The sequence below is a fragment of the Pseudophryne corroboree genome, unplaced genomic scaffold (assembly GCF_028390025.1).
Source record: "Pseudophryne corroboree isolate aPseCor3 unplaced genomic scaffold, aPseCor3.hap2 scaffold_396, whole genome shotgun sequence".
NCBI classification, from domain to species: domain Eukaryota; kingdom Metazoa; phylum Chordata; class Amphibia; order Anura; family Myobatrachidae; genus Pseudophryne; species Pseudophryne corroboree.
Window position 1 is genome coordinate 28,837 of NW_026970037.1, and position 17,562 is coordinate 46,398.

Genomic DNA, 17,562 nt, shown 5'->3' on the forward strand with positions numbered 1-17,562 from the left:
GAAACAGACAGCAAACTAGGCTTCCAATGCACAATGCAAACTACAGGTAGTGCTGCAGGGCCCACACCCTTTTACTTGCCTTACAGAGCAGCTCTGGAGCTGTTTAATCACTCAATTGGATTTTTCTGCCAGCATAATTTTTCTCTTACGTCCTAGAGGATGCTGGGGATTCCGTAAGGACCATGGGGGATAGACGGGCTCCGCAGGAGACATGGGCACTTTAAGAAAGACTTTAGATCTGGGTGTGCACTGGCTCCTCCCTCTATGCCCCTCCTCCAGACCTCAGTTTACTACTGTGCCCAGAGGAGACTGGGTGCTTTTCAGGGAGCTCTCCTGAGTTTCCTGACAGAAAGTATATTTGTTAGATTTTTTTATTTTCAGGGAGCCTGCTGGCAACAGACTCCCTGCATCGAGGGGCGGAGGGGAGAGATGCACACCTACTTCTGTGAGTTGATAGGCTCTGCTTCTTAGGCTACTGTACAGCATTAGCTCCAGAGGGATCGGTACGCAGGTCTCACCCTCGCCGTCCGTCCCAGAGCCGCGCCGCCGTCCCCCTCGCAGAGCCGGAAGATAGAAGCCGGGTGAGTATGAGAAGAAAAGAAGACTTCAGAGGCGGCGGAAGACTTCATGATCTTCACTGAGGTAACGCACAGCAGTAAAGCTGTGCTCCATTGCTCCAATACACCTCACACACGGCAGTCAGTGTAAGGGTGAAGGGCGCAGGGGGGACGCCCTGGGCAGCAATATAGACCTCTCTTTGGCAAAATAAATATATATGCAGCTAGGCACTGTATATATATATATATAAGAGCCCCCGCCATTTTTTTACTATATTTGAGCGGGACAGAAGCCCGTCGCTGAGGGGGTGGGGCTTCTCCCTCAGCACTCACCAGCGCCATTTTCTCCACAGCACCGCTGAGGGGAAGCTCCACGGACTCTCCCCTGCTTATACCACGGTAGAAAGAGGGTCTTAAAGAAGAGGGGGGCACATAATTAGGCGCATATATATATGGAAATACAGCGCTACTGGGTAAACATAAAATTATTGTGTTTTTTTTCCTGGGTCATATAGCGCTGGGGGGTGTGCTGGCATACTCTCTCTCTCTGTCTCTCCAAAGGGCCTTGTTGGGGAACTGTCCTCAGATAAGAGGATTCCCTGAGTGTATGGTGTGTCGGTACACGTGTGTCGACATGTCTGAGGTAGAAGGCTCTCCTAGAGAGGAGCAGGAGCAAATTAATGTGGTGTCTCCATCGACAACGCCGACACCTGACTGGATGGATATGTGGAATGTTTTAAGTGCTAATGTAAACTTATTACACAAGAGATTAGACAAAGCTGAAGCTAGGGAACAGTCAGGGAGTCAACCCATGCCTGTCCCTATGTCGCAGGGACCTTCGGGGTCTCAAAAGCGCCCACTATCCCAAATAGTTGACACAGATACCGACACAGATTCTGACTCCAGTGTCGACTACGATGATGCAAAGTTACAGCCAAAATTGGCTAAATGTATTCGATATATGATTATTGCAATAAAAGATGTTTTGCACATCACAGAGTCCCCTGTCCCTGACACGAGGGTACACATGTATAAGGGAAAGAAACCTGAGATAACCTTTCCCTCCTCACATGAGTTGAACGAATTATGTGAAAAAGCTTGGGAATCTCCAGACAAAAAGCTGCAGATTCCCAAAAGGATTCTTATGGCGTATCCTTTCCCGCCAATGGACAGGATACGGTGGGAATCCTCCCCTAGGGTGGATAAAGCATTGACACGCTTATCCAAAAAGGTAGCGCTGCCATCCCAGGATACGGCTACCATCAGGGACCCTGCTGACCGCAAGCAGGAGGTTACCCTAAAGTCCATTTACACACATTCTGGTACCTTACTCAGACCGGCAATTGCGTCGGCCGGGGTTGTAGCGCGGTGGCAGCATGGACAGATACCTTATCAGCAGAGATTGAGACCCTAGATAAGGATGCTATGTTATTGACCATAGGGCATATAAAAGATGCTGTCCTATATATGAGAGATGCTCAAAGTGACATTAGTCTACTGGGTTCTAGAATAAACGCTATGTCGATTTCTGCTAGACGAGTCCTATGGACCCGGCAATGGACAGGTGATGCCGACTCAAAAAGGCATATGGAGGTTTTACCTTACAGGGGTGAGGAATTGTTTGGGGAAGGTCTCTCGGACCTAGTCTCCACAGCTACAGCTGGTAAATCAAATTTTTTGCCTTATATTCCCTCACAGCCTAAGAAAGCACCACATTATCAAATACAGTCCTTTCGATCACAGAGAAACAAGAAAGTACGAGGTGCGTCCTTTCTTGCCAGAGGTAAGGGCAGAGGGAAGAAGCTGCACAACACAGCTAGTTCCCAGGAACAGAAGTCCTCCCCGGCCTCTACAAAATCCACCGCATGACGCTGGGGCTCCGCTAAAGGAGTCCGCCCAGTTGGGGGCACGTCTTCGAGTTTTCAGCCACATCTGGGTTCATTCGCAGGTGGATCCCTAGGCAATAGAAATTGTTTCTCAGGGTTACAAGCTGAAATTCGAAGAGGTGCCTCCTCGCCGGTTTTTCAAATCGGCCCTACCATCTTCTCCCCAGGAAAGGGAGATAGTGTTAAATGCAATTCACAAATTGTATCTTCAACATATGCAGATGAGGGTTCCAGCCAACTTTGGCCCACTGCTTGGATGACATCACCGTATGCAAATCCGTCTTCTGCAGACCTTCTCCCAGGAATGCTTGTACTAGTTGTTGCATTTGGTTTGTTGTTTGGGCGTGCTTCAGTATTAGGCAGCCTTCTGCCCTCCCATGTTCATCTGAAAATATGTGTTCTCCCGGCAGTTGTTGTCCCCAGATGAGAGTTCCCTTGTGCTGCCTCAGTTGAATCTCCTTTACTTGACAGAGATGTGCCTGAGCAGCGGCCCTCCCCAGCCCTATCTCAAATCATACTTATTTTGCATAGGAGATACCATGGTCATAAAGATTGTTCTCCCAGGGTGAGGTTCATTCATTGCATTCTGGGTATGCTGACCCCTGTGATTTCCCCAAATGTGGGAAACTCAACTGCATTATTTGTGGTAGTGGGGGACTGTGTTTGTGTTTTCCTCTGGTCAGCTCTGGTAAAAGTCAGATTTCTTTGTCTCAGATCTTCCTCTAGCCTTGTTCTTCTTTCGAGAGTTCCATTGTGCTGCCTCAGTTTGACCTCCTTCACTTGACAGGGGGGTACCCGAGCAGCGACCCTCCCCAGCTCTAGCCCAACTCCTACATACCTGCCAGGTGAGATACTATGATCATGAAGGTGCTTCTCCCAGGGCAAGGCTCACCCATTGCACTCTGGGTGTGCTGCTCCTGCGATTTCCCCAAATGTGGGAAACTTGACAGCATAATTTGTGTTTCCCCTGGTCGGCTCTCGTATAATTCAGATCTCTTTGTCTCAGGTCTCTCTCCAGCCTAGTTTGCTGTCTGTTTCCACTTCTGTTTTCTTGAGCCGCTCCCTTCTATGCCCTTGCGCACTATCCTGACTTCTCCCGTCTGCTTACTTTGTGCCTTCCAACGCACAATGCGAACTACAGGTAGTGCTGCAGGGCCCACACCCTTTTACTTGCCGTACAGAGCAGCTCTGGAGCTGTTACAGTGCCCAGCTGCTGCAAGAAATCAGCTTGAATGCTTCAGGGGCTGGGGCATAGCCAACATGAGCCCCACACCGAAGGAGGGTGGAGGTATTTAATGCGAACTAGGGGTCATCCAAGCACCGCAAAAGGCCGCCATGCCCTGCATAACCCTTTTCTCTTTTCATATGCAGATGAGGGTTCCAGCCAACTTTGGCCCACTGCTTGGATGACATCACCGTATGCAAATCCGTCTTCTGCAGACCTTCTCCCAGGAATGCTTTTACTAGTTGTTACATTTGGTTTGTTGTTTGGGGGTGCTTCAGTATTAGGCAGCCTTCTGCCCTCCCATGTTCATCTGAAAATATGTGTTCTCCCTGCAGTTGTTGTCCCCAGATGAGAGTTCCCTTGTGCTGCCTCAGTTGAATCTCCTTTACTTGACAGAGATGTGCCTGAGCAGCGGCCCTCCCCAGCCCTATCCCAAATCATACTTATTTTGCATAGAAGTTTCCATGGTCATGAAGATTGTTCTCCCAGGGTGAGGTTCATTCATTGCATTCTGGGTATGCTGACCCCTGTGATTTCCCCAAATGTGGGAAACTCGACTGCATTAATTGTGGTAGTGGGGGACTGTGTTTGTGCTTTCCTCTGGTCAGCTCTGGTAAAAGACAGATTTCTTTGTCTCAGATCTTCCTCTAGCCTTGTTCTTTTTTCGAGAGTTTCCTTGTGCTGCCTCAGTTGGATCTCCTTCACTTGACAGGGGGGTGCCCGAGCAGCGACCCTCCCCATCTCTAGCCCAACTCCTACTTACCTGCCAGGTGAGATACTATGATCAGGAAGGTGCTTCTCCCAGGGCAAGGCTCACCCATTGCACTCTGGGTGTGCTGCTCCTACGATTTCCCCAAATGTGGGACACTTGACTGCATAATTTGTGTTTCCTCTAGTCGGCTACTCGTATAATTCAGATCTCTTTGTCTCAGGTCTCTCTCCAGCCTAGTTTGCTGTCTGTTTCCACTTCTCTTTTCTTGAGCCGCTGCCTTCTATGCCCTTGTGCACTCTCCTGACTTCTCCTGTCTGCTTACTTTGTGCCTTCCAACGCACAATGCAAACTACAGGTAGTGCTGCAGGGCCCACACCCTTTTACTTGCCTTTCAGAGCAGCTCTGGAGCTGTTACAGTGCCCAGCTGCTGCAAGAAATCAGCTTGAATGCTTCAGGGGCTGGGGCATAGCCAACATGAGCCCCACACCGACGGAGGGTGGAGGTGTTTAATGCGAACTAAGGGTCATCCAAGCGCCGCAAAAGGCCGCCATGCCCTGCATACCCCTTTTCTCTTTTCATATGCAGATGAGGGTTCCAGCCAACTTTGGCCCACTGCTTGGATGACATCACCGTATGCAAATCCGTCTTCTGCAGACCTTCCCCCAGGAATGCTTGTACTAGTTGTTGCATTTGGTTTGTTGTTTGGGGTGCTTCAGTATTAGGCAGCCTTCAGCTCTCCCATGTTCATCTGAAAATATGTGTTCTCCCTGCAGTTGTTGTCCCCAGATGAAAGTTCCCTTGTGCTGCCTCAGTTGAATCTCCTTTACTTGAAAGAGATGTGCCTGAGCAGCGGCCCTCCCCAGCCCTATCCCAAATCATACTTATTTTGCATAGGAGATACCATGGTCATGAAGATTGTTCTCCCAGGGTGAGGTTCATTCATTGCATTCTGGGTATGCTGACCCCTGTGATTTCCCCAAATGTGGGAAACTCGACTGCATTATTTGTGGTAGTGGGGGACTGTGTTTGTGCTTTCCTCTGGTCAGCTCTGGTAAAAGTCAGATTTCTTTGTCTCAGATCTTCCTCTAGCCTTGTTCTTTTTTTGAGAGTTTCCTTGTGCTGCCTCAGTTGGATCTCCTTCACTTGACAGGGGGGTGCCCGAGCAGCGACCCTCCCCAGCTCAAGCCCAACTCCTACTTACCTGCCAAGTGAGATACTATGATCAGGAAGGTGCTTCTACCAGGGCAAGGCTCACCCATTGCACTCTGGGTGTGCTGCTCCTACGATTTCCCCAAATGTGGGACACTTGACTGCATAATTTGTGTTTCCTCTGGTCGGCTACTCGTATAATTCAGATCTCTTTGTCTCAGGTCTCTCTCCAGCCTAGTTTGCTGTCTGTTTCCACTTCTCTTTTCTTGAGCCCCTGCCTTCTATGCCCTTGTGCACTCTCCTGACTTCTCCTGTCTGCTTACTTTGTGCCTTCCAACGCACAATGCAAACTACAGGTAGTGCTGCAGGGCCAACACCCTTTTACTTGCCTTACAGAGCAGCTCTGGAGCTGTTACAGTGCCCAGCTGCTGCAAGAAATCAGCTTGAATGCTTCAGGGGCTGGGGCATAGCCAACATGAGCAGCAAGATGCAGCACTGGACTATTAGTAATGTACTGTTGTATGCTGAGCACCACAATGCAGCACAAGACAATGAGCAGTGATACTGAGCACTGATGAGGATACTACTGAGAACTGACACTGAGCAGGAGAGACACACTACTAGTATTACTGAGCAGCAATAAGTAACCACTGATACTGGGCACTGATATTGAGATTTCCACTGAGAGAACATAGCCACGTCCTCTCCGCTCTCTCTTCAATGCACGAGTAAAAATGGCGGCAACGCGCAGCTCTTTATATGGAATCCGAATCTCGCGAGAATCTGACAGCGGGATGATGACATTTTCCCTTGTTCAGGTTTTCATAGTCAGGCGGGAACAACCGAGCCTGCCACGGACCAGTGTAAACCACGTGGAGTTCGTCGGGAATTCGGTTCTTGGAGAACCGAACCCGCTCCTCTATATATACTATATTACTATGTTACTGTAGTATACAGAACACCACAATGCAATGAGCAGTGATAGTGAGCACTGATGAGGATACTAGAACTGACACTGAGCAGCAAGATGCAGCACTGGACTATTAGTAATGTACTGTAGTATGCTGAGCACCACAATGCAGCACAAGACAATGAGCAGTGATACTGAGCACTGATGAGGATACTACTGAGAACTGACACTGAGCAGGAGAGACACACTACTAGTATTACTGAGCAGCAATAAGTAACCACTGATACTGAGCACTGATATTGAGATTTCCACTGAGAGAACATAGCCACGTCCTCTCCGCTCTCTCTTCAATGCACGAGTAAAAATGGCAGCAACGCGCAGCTCTTTATATGGAATCCGAATCTCGCAAGAATCCGACAGCGGGATGATGACATTTTCCCTTGTTCAGGTTTTCCGAGTCAGGCGGGAACAACCGAGCCTGCCTCGGACCAGTGTAAACCACGTGGAGTTCGTGGGGAATTCGGTTCTCGGAGAACCGAACCCGCTCCTCTCTACCTTATACCCATCAATTTTTTTTATTTTCAATCTAAGCCCCTGCAGTTTTCTGTAAGCATCTGCTTCGCTATGATGATCAACAAGTCACAAGGGCAAACACTCAGGGCTTGAGGCGTAGATCTTAGGACCAGCTGCTACAAGCATGGCAGAGGTGTCACTATCACTGGTGACACCCAGAAAGGTAGCGAGGGAGATTGTAATGCAGTGCGCGCAGATAAACAGCGCAATGGTAAAAAGGAGGCATGGTTTCATAGGTAGGGGCGTGGCCTGGTGGCCTGAATCTACATTTTGTTGCTCCGGGTGTCCCGGGGGTTGGGGGCTGCACCCGGGGACTAGTGTGTGAGCTGTGCTGGCTCCTGCACAGTGACAGGGCATGGCCACCCAGCATGACGCCTCCCTTCTTGACCATGCTGTAATTGCAGTCGCACTGCAGTTCAGCGTGATCATAAAAAATGGTGTAGGCTCCTGCTGGTGCAGGCTGTAGATAAAAGCTGCTGTGACCACGCCCCCTGTGTCTCCTCCGTTGCAGACCCCATTTTGAAGCCTTGCCCCCGGACTAAGAGAAAAGTATGCCCTTGCGCACTATCCTGACTTCTCCTCCCGTCTGCTTAATTTGTGCCTTCCAACGCACAATGCGAACAACAGGTGGTGCTGCAGGGCCCACACCCTTTTACTTGCCTTACAGAACAGCTCTGGAGCTGTTACAGTGCCCAGCTGCTGCAAGAAATCAGCTTGAATGCTTCAGGGGATGGGGCATGGCCAACATGAGCCCCACACCAAAGGAGGGTGGGGGTGTTTAATGCGAACTAGGGGTCATCCAAGCACTGCAAAAGGCCGCCATGCCCTGCATGCCCCTTTTCTCTTTTCATATGCAGATGAGGGTTCCAGTCAACTTTGGCCCACTGCTTGGATAACATCACCGTATGCAAATCCGTCTGCTGCAGACCTTCCCCAAGGAGTGCTTGTACTAGTTGTTGCATATGGTTTGATATTTGATGGTGCTTCAGTATTAGGCAGCCTTCCGCCCTCCCATGTTCATCTGAAAAGATGTGGTCTCCCTGCAGTTGTTGTCCCCAGATGAGAGTTCCCTTGTGCTGCCTCAGTTGAATCTCCTTTACTTGACAGAGATGTGCCTGAGCAGCGGCCCTCACCAGCCCTATCCCAAATCATACTTATTTTGCATAGGAGATACCATGGTCATGAAGATTGTTCTCCCAGGGTGAGGTTCATTCATTGCATTCTGGGTATGCTGACCCCTGTGATTTTCCCAAATGTGGGAAACTCGACTGCATTATTTGTGGTAGTGGGGGACTGTGTTTGTGCTTTCCTCTGGTCAGCTCTGGTAAAAGTCAGATTTCTTTGTCTCAGATCTTCCTCTAGCCTTGTTCTTCTATCGAGAGTTCCCTTGTGCTGCCTCAGTTGGATCTCTTTCACTTGACAGGGGGGTGCCCGAACAGCGACCCTCCCCAGCTCTAGCCCAACTCCTACTTACCTGCCAGGTGAGATACTATGATCATGAAGGTGCTTCTCCCAGGGCAAGGCTCACCCATTGCACTCTGGGTGTGCTGCCCCTGCGATTTCCCCAAATGTGGGAAACTTGACTGCATAATTTGTGTTTCCCCTGGTCGGCTCTCGTATAATTCAGATCTCTTTGTCTCAGGTCTCTCTCCAGCCTAGTTTGCTGTCTGTTTCCACTTCTCTTTTCTTCAACCGCTCCCTTCTATACCCTTGTGCACTATCCTGACTTCTCCTCCCGTCTGCTTACTTTGTGCCTTCCAATGCACAATGCAAACTACAGGTAGTGCTGCAGGGCCCACACCCTTTTACTTGCCTTACAGAGCAGCTCTGGAGCTGTTACAGTGCCCAGCTGCTGCAAGAAATCAGCTTGAATGCTTCAGGGGATGGGGCATGGCCAACATGAGCCCCACACCAAAGGAGGGTGGAGGTGTTTAATGCGAACTAGGGGTCATCCAAGCACCACAAAAGGCCGCCATGCCCTGCACGCCCCTTTTCTCTTTTCATATGCAGATGAGGGTTGAAGCCAACTTTGACCCACTGCTTGGATGACATCACCGTATGCAAATCCGTCTTCTGCAGAACTTCCCCCAGGAATGCTTGCACTAGTTGTTGCATTTGGTTTGTTGTTTGGGGGTGCTTCAGTATTAGGCAGCCTTCTGCCCTCCCATGTTCATCTGAAAATATGTGTTCTCCCTGCAGTTGTTGTCCCCAGATGAGAGTTCCCTTGTGCTGCCTCAGTTGAATCTCCTTTACTTGACAGAGATGTGCATGAGCAGCGGCCCTCCCCAGCCCTATTCCAAATCATACTTATTTTGCATAGGAGATACCATGGTCATGAAGATTGTTCTCCCAGGGTGAGGTTCATTCATTGCATTTTGGGTATGCTGACCCCTGTGATTTCCCCAAATGTGGGAAACTTGACTGCATTATTTGTGGTAGTGGGGGACTGTGTTTGTGCTTTCCTCTGGTCAGCTCTGGTAAAAGTCAGATTTCTTTGTCTCAGATTTTCCTCTAGCCTTGTTCTTCTTTCGAGAGTTCCATTGTGCTGCCTCAGTTGGATCTCCTTCACTTGACAGGGGGGTACCCGAGCAGCGACCCTCCCCAGCTCTAGCCCAACTCCTACTTACCTGCCAGGTGAGATACTATGATCATGAAGGTGCTTCTCCCAGGGCAAGGCTCACCCATTGCACTCTGGGTGTGCTGCCCCTGCGATTTCCCCAAATGTGGGAAACTTGACTGCATAATTTGTGTTTCCCCTGGTCGGCTCTCGTATAATTCAGATCTATTTGTCTCAGGTCTCTCTCCAGCCTAGTTTGCTGTCTGTTTCCACTTCTCTTTTCTTCAGCCGTTCCCTTCTATACCCTTGTGCACTATCCTGACTTCTCCTCCCGTCTGCTTACTTTGTGCCTTCCAATGCACAATGCAAACTACAGGTAGTGCTGCAGGGCCCACACCCTTTTACTTGCCTTACAGAGCAGCTCTGGAGCTGTTACAGTGCCCAGCTGCTGCAAGAAATCAGCTTGAATGCTTCAGGGGATGGGGCATGGCCAACATGAGCCCCACACCAAAGGAGGGGGGAGGTGTTTAATGCGAACTAGGGGTCATCCAAGCACTGCAAAAGGCCGCCATGCCCTGCATGCCCCTTTTCTCTTTTCATATGCAGATGAGGGTTCCAGTCAACTTTGGCCCACTGCTTGGATAACATCACCGTATGCAAATCCGTCTGCTGCAGACCTTCCCCCAGGAGTGCTTGTACTAGTTGTTGCATATGGTTTGATATTTGATGGTGCTTCAGTATTAGGCAGCCTTCCGCCCTCCCATGTTCATCTGAAAAGATGTGGTCTCCCTGCAGTTGTTGTCCCCAGATGAGAGTTCACTTGTGCTGCCTCAGTTGAATCTCCTTTACTTGACAGAGATGTGCCTGAGCAGCTGCCCTCACCAGCCCTATCCCAAATCATACTTATTTTGCATAGGAGATACCATGGTCATGAAGATTGTTCTCCCAGGGTGAGGTTCATTCATTGCATTCTGGGTATGCTGACCCCTGTGATTTTCCCAAATGTGGGAAACTCGACTGCATTATTTGTGGTAGTGGGGGACTGTGTTTGTGCTTTCCTCTGGTCAGCTCTGGTAAAAGTCAGATTTCTTTGTCTCAGATCTTCCTCTAGCCTTGTTCTTCTTTCGAGAGTTCCCTTGTGCTGCCTCAGTTGGATCTCTTTCACTTGACAGGGGGGTGCCCGAACAGCGACCCTCCCCAGCTCTAGCCCAACTCCTACTTACCTGCCAGGTGAGATACTATGATCATGAAGGTGCTTCTCCCAGGGCAAGGCTCACCCATTGCACTCTGGGTGTGCTGCCCCTGCGATTTCCCCAAATGTGGGAAACTTGACTGCATAATTTGTGTTTCCCCTGGTCGGCTCTCGTATAATTCAGATCTCTTTGTCTCAGGTCTCTCTCCAGCCTAGTTTGCTGTCTGTTTCCACTTCTCTTTTCTTCAACCGCTCCCTTCTATACCCTTGTGCACTATCCTGACTTCTCCTCCCGTCTGCTTACTTTGTGCCTTCCAATGCACAATGCAAACTACAGGTAGTGCTGCAGGGCCCACACCCTTTTACTTGCCTTACAGAGCAGCTCTGGAGCTGTTACAGTGCCCAGCTGCTGCAAGAAATCAGCTTGAATGCTTCAGGGGATGGGGCATGGCCAACATGAGCCCCACACCAAAGGAGGGTGGAGGTGTTTAATGCGAACTAGGGGTCATCCAAGCACCGCAAAAGGCCGCCATGCCCTGCACGCCCCTTTTCTCTTTTCAAATGCAGATGAGTGTTGAAGCCAACTTTGACCCACTGCTTGGATGACATCACCGTATGCAAATCCGTCTTCTGCAGAACTTCCCCCAGGAATGCTTGCACTAGTTGTTGCATTTGGTTTGTTGTTTGGGGGTGCTTCAGTATTAGGCAGCCTTCTGCCCTCCCATGTTCATCTGAAAATATGTGTTCTCCCTGCAGTTGTTGTCCCCAGATGAGAGTTCCCTTGTGCTGCCTCAGTTGAATCTCCTTTACTTGACAGAGATGTGCATGAGCAGCGGCCCTCCCCAGCCCTATTCCAAATCATACTTATTTTGCATAGGAGATACCATGGTCATGAAGATTGTTCTCCCAGGGTGAGGTTCATTCATTGCATTTTGGGTATGCTGACCCCTGTGATTTCCCCAAATGTGGGAAACTTGACTGCATTATTTGTGGTAGTGGGGGACTGTGTTTGTGCTTTCCTCTGGTCAGCTCTGGTAAAAGTCAGATTTCTTTGTCTCAGATTTTCCTCTAGCCTTGTTCTTCTTTCGAGAGTTCCATTGTGCTGCCTCAGTTGGATCTCCTTCACTTGACAGGGGGGTACCCGAGCAGCGACCCTCCCCAGCTCTAGCCCAACTCCTACTTACCTGCCAGGTGAGATACTATGATCATGAAGGTGCTTCTCCCAGGGCAAGGCTCACCCATTGCACTCTGGGTGTGCTGCCCCTGCGATTTCCCCAAATGTGGGAAACTTGACTGCATAATTTGTGTTTCCCCTGGTCGGCTCTCGTATAATTCAGATCTATTTGTCTCAGGTCTCTCTCCAGCCTAGTTTGCTGTCTGTTTCCACTTCTCTTTTCTTCAGCCGCTCCCTTCTATACCCTTGTGCACTATCCTGACTTCTCCTCCCGTCTGCTTACTTTGTGCCTTCCAATGCACAATGCAAACTACAGGTAGTGCTGCAGGGCCCACACCCTTTTACTTGCCTTACAGAGCAGCTCTGGAGCTGTTGCAGTGCCCAGCTGCTGCAAGAAATCAGCTTGAATGCTTCAGGGGATGGGGCATGGCCAACATGAGCCCCACACCAAAGGAGGGGGGAGGTGTTTAATGCGAACTAGGGGTCATCCAAGCACTGCAAAAGGCCGCCATGCCCTGCATGCCCCTTTTCTCTTTTCATATGCAGATGAGGGTTCCAGTCAACTTTGGCCCACTGCTTGGATAACATCACCGTATGCAAATCCGTCTGCTGCAGACCTTCCCCCAGGAGTGCTTGTACTAGTTGTTGCATATGGTTTGATATTTGATGGTGCTTCAGTATTAGGCAGCCTTCCGCCCTCCCATGTTCATCTGAAAAGATGTGGTCTCCCTGCAGTTGTTGTCCCCAGATGAGAGTTCACTTGTGCTGCCTCAGTTGAATCTCCTTTACTTGACAGAGATGTGCCTGAGCAGCTGCCCTCACCAGCCCTATCCCAAATCATACTTATTTTGCATAGGAGATACCATGGTCATGAAGATTGTTCTCCCAGGGTGAGGTTCATTCATTGCATTCTGGGTATGCTGACCCCTGTGATTTTCCCAAATGTGGGAAACTCGACTGCATTATTTGTGGTAGTGGGGGACTGTGTTTGTGCTTTCCTCTGGTCAGCTCTGGTAAAAGTCAGATTTCTTTGTCTCAGATCTTCCTCTAGCCTTGTTCTTCTTTCGAGAGTTCCCTGGTGCTGCCTCAGTTGGATCTCCTTCACTTCACAGGGGGGAACCCGAGCAGCGACCCTCCCCAGCTCTAGCCCAACTCCTACTTACCTGCCAGGTGAGATACTATGATCATGAAGGTGCTTCTCCCAGGGCAAGGCTCAACCATTGCACTCTGGGTGTGCTGCTCCTGCGATTTCCCCAAATGTGGGAAACTTGACTGCATAATTTGTGTTTCCCCTCGTCGGCTCTCGTATAATTCAGATCTCTTTGTCTCAGGTCTCTCTCCAGCCTAGTTTGCTGTCTGTTTCCACTTCTCTTTTCTTCAGCCGCTCCCTTCTATACCCTTGTGCACTATCCTGACTTCTCCTCCCGTCTGCTTACTTTGTGCCTTCCAATGCACAATGCAAACTACAGGTAGTGCTGCAGGGCCCACACCCTTTTACTTGCCTTACAGAGCAGCTCTGGAGCTGTTACAGTGCCCAGCTGCTGCAAGAAATCAGCTTGAATGCTTCAGGGGCTGGGGCATAGCCAACATGAGCCCCACACCAAAGGAGGGTGGAGGTGTTTAATGCAAACTAGGGGTCAGCCAAGCGCCGCAAAAGGCCACCATGCCCTGCACGCCCCTTTTCTCTTTTCATATGCAGACGAGGGTTGAAGCCAACTTTGACCCACTGCTTGGATGACATCACCATATGCAAATCCATCTGCGGCAGGCCTTCCCCCAGGAATGCTTGCACTAGTTGTTGCATTTGGTTTGTTGTTTGGGGGTGCTTCAGTATTAGGCAGCCTTCTGCCCTCCCATGTTCATCTTCAGGGGATGGGGCATGGCCAACATGAGCCCCACACCAAAGGAGGGTGGAGGTGTTTAATGCGAACTAGGGGTCATCCAAGCACCGCAAAAGGCCGCCATGTTCTGCACGCCCCTTTTCTCTTTTCATATGCAGATGAGGGTTGAAGCCAACTTTGACCCACTGCTTGGATGACATCACCGTATGCAAATCCGTCTTCTGCAGAACTTCACTTGACAGGGGGGTGCCCGAGCAGCGACCCTCCCCATCTCTAGCCCAACTCCTACTTACCTGCCAGGTGAGATACTATGATCAGGAAGGTGCTTCTCCCAGGGCAAGGCTCACCCATTGCACTCTGGGTGTGCTGCTCCTACGATTTCCCCAAATGTGGGACACTTGACTGCATAATTTGTGTTTCCTCTAGTCGGCTACTCGTATAATTCAGATCTCTTTGTCTCAGGTCTCTCTCCAGCCTAGTTTGCTGTCTGTTTCCACTTCTCTTTTCTTGAGCCGCTGCCTTCTATGCCCTTGTGCACTCTCCTGACTTCTCCTGTCTGCTTACTTTGTGCCTTCCAACGCACAATGCAAACTACAGGTAGTGCTGCAGGGCCCACACCCTTTTACTTGCCTTTCAGAGCAGCTCTGGAGCTGTTACAGTGCCCAGCTGCTGCAAGAAATCAGCTTGAATGCTTCAGGGGCTGGGGCATAGCCAACATGAGCCCCACACCGACGGAGGGTGGAGGTGTTTAATGCGAACTAAGGGTCATCCAAGCGCCGCAAAAGGCCGCCATGCCCTGCATACCCCTTTTCTCTTTTCATATGCAGATGAGGGTTCCAGCCAACTTTGGCCCACTGCTTGGATGACATCACCGTATGCAAATCCGTCTTCTGCAGACCTTCCCCCAGGAATGCTTGTACTAGTTGTTGCATTTGGTTTGTTGTTTGGGGTGCTTCAGTATTAGGCAGCCTTCAGCTCTCCCATGTTCATCTGAAAATATGTGTTCTCCCTGCAGTTGTTGTCCCCAGATGAGAGTACCCTTGTGCTGCCTCAGTTGAATCTCCTTTACTTGAAAGAGATGTGCCTGAGCAGCGGCCCTCCCCAGCCCTATCCCAAATCATACTTATTTTGCATAGGAGATACCATGGTCATGAAGATTGTTCTCCCAGGGTGAGGTTCATTCATTGCATTCTGGGTATGCTGACCCCTGTGATTTCCCCAAATGTGGGAAACTCGACTGCATTATTTGTGGTAGTGGGGGACTGTGTTTGTGCTTTCCTCTGGTCAGCTCTGGTAAAAGTCAGATTTCTTTGTCTCAGATCTTCCTCTAGCCTTGTTCTTTTTTTGAGAGTTTCCTTGTGCTGCCTCAGTTGGATCTCCTTCACTTGACAGGGGGGTGCCCGAGCAGCGACCCTCCCCAGCTCAAGCCCAACTCCTACTTACCTGCCAAGTGAGATACTATGATCAGGAAGGTGCTTCTACCAGGGCAAGGCTCACCCATTGCACTCTGGGTGTGCTGCTCCTACGATTTCCCCAAATGTGGGACACTTGACTGCATAATTTGTGTTTCCTCTGGTCGGCTACTCGTATAATTCAGATCTCTTTGTCTCAGGTCTCTCTCCAGCCTAGTTTGCTGTCTGTTTCCACTTCTCTTTTCTTGAGCCCCTGCCTTCTATGCCCTTGTGCACTCTCCTGACTTCTCCTGTCTGCTTACTTTGTGCCTTCCAACGCACAATGCAAACTACAGGTAGTGCTGCAGGGCCAACACCCTTTTACTTGCCTTACAGAGCAGCTCTGGAGCTGTTACAGTGCCCAGCTGCTGCAAGAAATCAGCTTGAATGCTTCAGGGGCTGGGGCATAGCCAACATGAGCAGCAAGATGCAGCACTGGACTATTAGTAATGTACTGTTGTATGCTGAGCACCACAATGCAGCACAAGACAATGAGCAGTGATACTGAGCACTGATGAGGATACTACTGAGAACTGACACTGAGCAGGAGAGACACACTACTAGTATTACTGAGCAGCAATAAGTAACCACTGATACTGGGCACTGATATTGAGATTTCCACTGAGAGAACATAGCCACGTCCTCTCCGCTCTCTCTTCAATGCACGAGTAAAAATGGCGGCAACGCGCAGCTCTTTATATGGAATCCGAATCTCGCGAGAATCCGACAGCGGGATGATGACATTTTCCCTTGTTCAGGTTTTCCGAGTCAGGCGGGAACAACCGAGCCTGCCACGGACCAGTGTAAACCACGTGGAGTTCGTCGGGAATTCGGTTCTCGGAGAACCGAACCCGCTCCTCTATATATACTATATTACTATGTTACTGTAGTATACAGAACACCACAATGCAATGAGCAGTGATAGTGAGCACTGATGAGGATACTAGAACTGACACTGAGCAGCAAGATGCAGCACTGGACTATTAGTAATGTACTGTAGTATGCTGAGCACCACAATGCAGCACAAGACAATGAGCAGTGATACTGAGCACTGATGAGGATACTACTGAGAACTGACACTGAGCAGGAGAGACACACTACTAGTATTACTGAGCAGCAATAAGTAACCACTGATACTGAGCACTGATATTGAGATTTCCACTGAGAGAACATAGCCACGTCCTCTCCGCTCTCTCTTCAATGCACGAGTAAAAATGGCAGCAACGCGCAGCTCTTTATATGGAATCCGAATCTCGCAAGAATCCGACAGCGGGATGATGACATTTTCCCTTGTTCAGGTTTTCCGAGTCAGGCGGGAACAACCGAGCCTGCCTCGGACCAGTGTAAACCACGTGGAGTTCGTGGGGAATTCGGTTCTCGGAGAACCGAACCCGCTCCTCTCTACCTTATACCCATCAATTTTTTTATTTTCAATCTAAGCCCCTGCAGTTTTCTGTAAGCATCTGCTTCGCTATGATGATCAACAAGTCACAAGGGCAAACACTCAGGGCTTGAGGCGTAGATCTTAGGACCAGCTGCTACAAGCATGGCAGAGGTGTCACTATCACTGGTGACACCCAGAAAGGTGGCGAGGGAGATTGTAATGCAGTGCGCGCAGATAAACAGCGCAATGGTAAAAAGGAGGCATGGTTTCATAGGTAGGGGCGTGGCCTGGTGGCCTGAATCTACATTTTGTTGCTCCGGGTGTCCCGGGGGTTGGGGGCTGCACCCGGGGACTAGTGTGTGAGCTGTGCTGGCTCCTGCACAGTGACAGGGCATGGCCACCCAGCATGACGCCTCCCTTCTTGACCATGCTGTAATTGCAGTCGCACTGCAGTTCAGCGTGATCATAAAAAATGGTGTAGGCTCCTGCTGGTGCAGGCTGTAGAGAAAAGCTGCTGTGACCACGCCCCCTGTGTCTCCTCCGTTGCAGACCCCATTTTGAAGCCTTGCCCCCGGACTAAGAGAAAAGTATGCCCTTGCGCACTATCCTGACTTCTCCTCCCGTCTGCTTAATTTGTGCCTTCCAACGCACAATGCGAACAACAGGTGGTGCTGCAGGGCCCACACCCTTTTACTTGCCTTACAGAACAGCTCTGGAGCTGTTACAGTGCCCAGCTGCTGCAAGAAATCAGCTTGAATGCTTCAGGGGATGGGGCATGGCCAACATGAGCCCCACACCAAAGGAGGGTGGGGGTGTTTAATGCGAACTAGGGGTCATCCAAGCACTGCAAAAGGCCGCCATGCCCTGCATGCCCCTTTTCTCTTTTCATATGCAGATGAGGGTTCCAGTCAACTTTGGCCCACTGCTTGGATAACATCACCGTATGCAAAT

The 17,562-nt window shown here is 50.0% G+C and overlaps 18 non-coding genes and 1 pseudogene across 18 annotated transcripts; all 19 read left to right on the plus strand.

Moving 5' to 3' along the window:
• The first annotated feature begins 2,957 nt into the window (after nt 1-2,957).
• LOC135023024 (U1 spliceosomal RNA) lies at nt 2,958-3,121 on the plus strand. The gene has a single exon (XR_010220033.1). It is a non-coding gene; the product is annotated as a U1 spliceosomal RNA (small nuclear RNA).
• Nucleotides 3,122-3,273: 152 nt separating this feature from the next.
• On the plus strand, nt 3,274-3,436 carry LOC135023322 (U1 spliceosomal RNA). The gene has a single exon (XR_010220298.1). It is a non-coding gene; the product is annotated as a U1 spliceosomal RNA (small nuclear RNA).
• Nucleotides 3,437-4,107: 671 nt separating this feature from the next.
• Nucleotides 4,108-4,271, plus strand: LOC135023132 (U1 spliceosomal RNA). The gene has a single exon (XR_010220138.1). It is a non-coding gene; the product is annotated as a U1 spliceosomal RNA (small nuclear RNA).
• Nucleotides 4,272-4,423: 152 nt separating this feature from the next.
• Nucleotides 4,424-4,587, plus strand: LOC135023277 (U1 spliceosomal RNA). Its single transcript, XR_010220274.1, has one exon. It is a non-coding gene; the product is annotated as a U1 spliceosomal RNA (small nuclear RNA).
• Nucleotides 4,588-5,257: 670 nt separating this feature from the next.
• Nucleotides 5,258-5,421, plus strand: LOC135023064 (U1 spliceosomal RNA). Its single transcript, XR_010220073.1, has one exon. It is a non-coding gene; the product is annotated as a U1 spliceosomal RNA (small nuclear RNA).
• A 152-nt stretch (nt 5,422-5,573) lies between these two features.
• On the plus strand, nt 5,574-5,737 carry LOC135023338 (U1 spliceosomal RNA). The gene has a single exon (XR_010220306.1). It is a non-coding gene; the product is annotated as a U1 spliceosomal RNA (small nuclear RNA).
• Nucleotides 5,738-8,162: 2,425 nt separating this feature from the next.
• On the plus strand, nt 8,163-8,326 carry LOC135023179 (U1 spliceosomal RNA). The gene has a single exon (XR_010220184.1). It is a non-coding gene; the product is annotated as a U1 spliceosomal RNA (small nuclear RNA).
• Nucleotides 8,327-8,478: 152 nt separating this feature from the next.
• LOC135023147 (U1 spliceosomal RNA) lies at nt 8,479-8,641 on the plus strand. The gene has a single exon (XR_010220152.1). It is a non-coding gene; the product is annotated as a U1 spliceosomal RNA (small nuclear RNA).
• A 674-nt stretch (nt 8,642-9,315) lies between these two features.
• LOC135023013 (U1 spliceosomal RNA) lies at nt 9,316-9,479 on the plus strand. Its single transcript, XR_010220022.1, has one exon. It is a non-coding gene; the product is annotated as a U1 spliceosomal RNA (small nuclear RNA).
• Nucleotides 9,480-9,631: 152 nt separating this feature from the next.
• LOC135023171 (U1 spliceosomal RNA) lies at nt 9,632-9,794 on the plus strand. Its single transcript, XR_010220176.1, has one exon. It is a non-coding gene; the product is annotated as a U1 spliceosomal RNA (small nuclear RNA).
• A 674-nt stretch (nt 9,795-10,468) lies between these two features.
• LOC135023190 (U1 spliceosomal RNA) lies at nt 10,469-10,632 on the plus strand. The gene has a single exon (XR_010220194.1). It is a non-coding gene; the product is annotated as a U1 spliceosomal RNA (small nuclear RNA).
• A 152-nt stretch (nt 10,633-10,784) lies between these two features.
• Nucleotides 10,785-10,947, plus strand: LOC135023148 (U1 spliceosomal RNA). Its single transcript, XR_010220153.1, has one exon. It is a non-coding gene; the product is annotated as a U1 spliceosomal RNA (small nuclear RNA).
• A 674-nt stretch (nt 10,948-11,621) lies between these two features.
• LOC135023014 (U1 spliceosomal RNA) lies at nt 11,622-11,785 on the plus strand. The gene has a single exon (XR_010220023.1). It is a non-coding gene; the product is annotated as a U1 spliceosomal RNA (small nuclear RNA).
• A 152-nt stretch (nt 11,786-11,937) lies between these two features.
• Nucleotides 11,938-12,100, plus strand: LOC135023172 (U1 spliceosomal RNA). Its single transcript, XR_010220177.1, has one exon. It is a non-coding gene; the product is annotated as a U1 spliceosomal RNA (small nuclear RNA).
• Nucleotides 12,101-12,774: 674 nt separating this feature from the next.
• Nucleotides 12,775-12,938, plus strand: LOC135023201 (U1 spliceosomal RNA). Its single transcript, XR_010220205.1, has one exon. It is a non-coding gene; the product is annotated as a U1 spliceosomal RNA (small nuclear RNA).
• A 152-nt stretch (nt 12,939-13,090) lies between these two features.
• On the plus strand, nt 13,091-13,226 carry LOC135023285 (U1 spliceosomal RNA; annotated as a pseudogene).
• An 835-nt stretch (nt 13,227-14,061) lies between these two features.
• LOC135023278 (U1 spliceosomal RNA) lies at nt 14,062-14,225 on the plus strand. The gene has a single exon (XR_010220275.1). It is a non-coding gene; the product is annotated as a U1 spliceosomal RNA (small nuclear RNA).
• A 670-nt stretch (nt 14,226-14,895) lies between these two features.
• Nucleotides 14,896-15,059, plus strand: LOC135023075 (U1 spliceosomal RNA). Its single transcript, XR_010220084.1, has one exon. It is a non-coding gene; the product is annotated as a U1 spliceosomal RNA (small nuclear RNA).
• Nucleotides 15,060-15,211: 152 nt separating this feature from the next.
• Nucleotides 15,212-15,375, plus strand: LOC135023340 (U1 spliceosomal RNA). Its single transcript, XR_010220308.1, has one exon. It is a non-coding gene; the product is annotated as a U1 spliceosomal RNA (small nuclear RNA).
• Nucleotides 15,376-17,562: the final 2,187 nt, after the last annotated feature.